Below are 3,395 nucleotides of genomic sequence, written 5' to 3' on the forward strand. Positions count from 1 at the left end.
AAAATGGAGTCACCAAACCGATAGTAACCCTGGTTCAATCCCACCCCGATTACAAGCAAAAATAAAATATGCAAAGTCTCTGAGCAAAGAAACGCCTGCAACTCTCCTTGTTGATACTCTTCTATTCTTCACCCTGCAATAGTCCTATCCGCTTTGCTGCTCTGCAAAATATGTTTCCCTTCCACCTTGGTAGTTTTTGAACTTCGATCTAATAGAGGTATATGTTTTTCATATCTAGCCTTTCCTAAAGGGCTACATATAACATTTTTATTTGTACAGAAGCCTGTAACATTTTTCAAACTAACGGTTTGACTTCCCCTGAATGCTCCTCTGTCTTTAGGTGTTGGGCCTGAAACAGTGGAATGCCTGAAGATTGGCAACTGCAAGAGTCCTGCTTGCCACAAGATTGATAGAAAATGCTTTGGTATTGTTGTTTGGTGTAACGTTGGTGGAAGGTTCTAATGGGAATATGTTCCTATCATGGTGAGTTCACTGTTTCCCTTCATTGTGGGTAGTGATATTTTTTCTGACACATCTTAAGTTTGGTGGATGTAGAACAGAGCTTCAAGGCATGCTGTGGACATCTGGTCTTTTAATGATTTGGGGGATGTTCTGGTTGTGGATTTTTTCCTTAGGTTGAGAAATATGGGGCATGGCAGTCCATTCAGCTGCATGGTGAGGCCACCTCTGTCTCTTATTCATCACTCCTGATGTAATGTGAGCATACTGGCTTGCTGTGTTTGCTATTCTGGCTGTCTATATAATGAGTCTTGAAAAAAAATTAATTGAAAGCCCTTTAGAGTTTAGCCTTATGGACTATGGCATAGCACTGGATAAAGATAGCAGATGTCCAATGTACGTTGAAAAATCTTTGTTGCATTTTTCTTTAAAGAAGTTATCTGAATAGACATTTATTTCAAAATGAGAATTTCTGAAACAAAGGTTATTTCAGAATGCAGGGCCTGTACCATTGCTTTCCTTTTGTGTTTCAAGACATATGTTAAGATGTACTTGTGTGTCTGCGTGCACAATGCATTACATTGCAAACAGTAGGTTAAAATGAAACAACCCTCTGTTTTTGCTTGACTGAATAACTCTCTAGGAAAAAGAACACACAAAATAAACAATAAAATCCACATTTTGTTTTGCCTTATAGAAATATGAATTGTATCAATAAACATGGTGTTTTTATGGCAGCTCTCACTGAGTTAAAAGCGTACAAGACTTGGGTCGTTTATTATTAGAGTACTTTTTCAGAATATTAGACATGAATGCTCTACGACTCTAGAATTCTGCTTGGCAACCAGGCCACACTCCCATCTGCTGCCGCACATAATGTGATAAGACAAGATCTCTGGCACAAGCCAACTTTCATTCTTCTATTCACTCAGATTTACCCTTTCAGTTTCTCATTGTTCTTTGCTAATGGCCTTACAGCGGGTCTCTCCCAGTTGCCTTTGGAGTTATCTGGAGGCCACGTTGGGGGTGGGGAGAAAAAGAGCCTAATCCCCCTTTGAATTTAAAGGGGCTTCTCTAAATGAATGAATGCAAATGGGAAGAGGCTGCCAGAAATGTCTGCTGCCTGCAGGAAGAGGATGTTCAGCAGCACAGCAGCATTCTCCAGCCATCAGCTGCTGCAGTGAGTTGGGCCTTCAAGTCCCAGGTGGGCCTCCTCCTGTCCCAACATTCCATCCAAAGATCCTCTCCCCACCCACTCACCCCCCCCGCCATCTGTAGGCCCAAGTTGCCACAAGGCCTATCTGGCATAGCCTTTTTTCCCCCAAGCCTTGTGCAAAGATGGCCCAGATAGGGTGACAGATGGGGCTAGGTTACAGCAGTTTAAGGCTAGACTGAAGCCTGAGAGCGTGTGCTGATAGCTCAATTCCAGACCAATGAACAAGAGAAAGGGTGGGGGGAACTATGACAGAGGGGAGTGAGAAGTCATGCTTAAGGGAGCTCTGTTTCAACCTGACCAGTTGTGCATCAGAGAAACCACCTGGGTTTGTGGTTCCTTTCTTCTGCCTCCAGAGTCACTCAAAATACACCAAAAGAGAAATGCTCTTGCAAGTAAGCCCCAAACTGGTATATGTACAGTTAATTTGGAGGAAGTGGGAGAAGCAAAGTTACAAGAACAAGGAAATATGCTTACTTTGCTTTAGTGGTCAGAATCAATACAAGTGATTTTATTGTCCAAAACAAGATGGGTAGAAGACAGCTGGTCTGCTAATTAAATCTTACTTGGGCCTATGGGTGATAGGGCAGCAAAAGGAGGTGAGAGGCCACGTGATAGGATACCACATTTTGACATCCAATAGATAGCAACCAATCCATCGGTCATTTGGATTTTTGCACCCTGAAAATAGTAGCCCAAATACAAGATAGGTGCCTTGGATAAACAACAATCTCCATTTTACCCATCACGTGACATCTGAAGTAAATCTCCCACTCTGCCTAATGGTGAGGCTTTAGAAGAAGAAACATTGGTGAATGTTTCCCCCTTGGGTCAATACTAATACAAAAATGTTGAGTCAAACAAAGAATTAAGGTAGAGAACCTTTTGAAAATTTCTGTGCAGTATTAGAACATATATATAAATACATATACATGTGTGTGTGTGTGTGTGTGTGTGTACACACACACATGCAATATCTGGAGATGGATATTGCTGGCAGTGCTGTAATATTATTATATAAGCCTCATTCCTTTTCTCTCTCTGTGTTATGTTGTTGTATATGTTACTTGATAGGTACAGAACTTGAGGAGCATGGCTGAAACATTGCATTTGTCAATCTGAAAAGGCAACAAAAGCCTGTGGATGCAGCTGCTCTTCTGGGTGGATTCATTACTTGTTACATTAACAAGTATATTTTCCTTAGTAGCTCCCCCTTGAAACAAGTTTTTGAGTCTTGCAAACACTTGTTATTCATCTAGCTCTAGTCATGTGATCTCAGTTTCATCATACATATGTGTTCCGGTACTTGCCGAAGTGTCAAGCCCATTATCTCTCTTTATGTCTTATTCATGATACATTGTTTGGACGTACTGATTTTTTGTTTGTTTGCAAAAGGAAAAATACCATTTAGGCAATGGTTTTCATACCTGGCAATTTAAGATGTTTGGGTTTCAGCTCCCAGAATTCTCCAACCAGCATACTTAAAGTTGCCAAGTTTGAAAAATGCTGACTTAGATCATATATTATAGGACATATTTACTCTATGTTGTATATTAAAACAGCAAGAGGTGTTGATTATTTTAATTCTGCGTCCAATTATCTTCATCTATGTGCTGCCACTGGATCAAGTGTGCATAAAAGTAAATACAGACAATTTTTTGTGTAAATCTACACTAGATGGATTAAAAGCAAGCAATTTGCAGAATTAATGCATAGGTTTCAA

The sequence above is a fragment of the Notechis scutatus genome, chromosome 2 (assembly GCF_049901735.1).
Source record: "Notechis scutatus isolate UNSWTSFEM ecotype Mainland chromosome 2, rNotScu1.2, whole genome shotgun sequence".
Lineage (NCBI taxonomy): Eukaryota > Metazoa > Chordata > Lepidosauria > Squamata > Elapidae > Notechis > Notechis scutatus.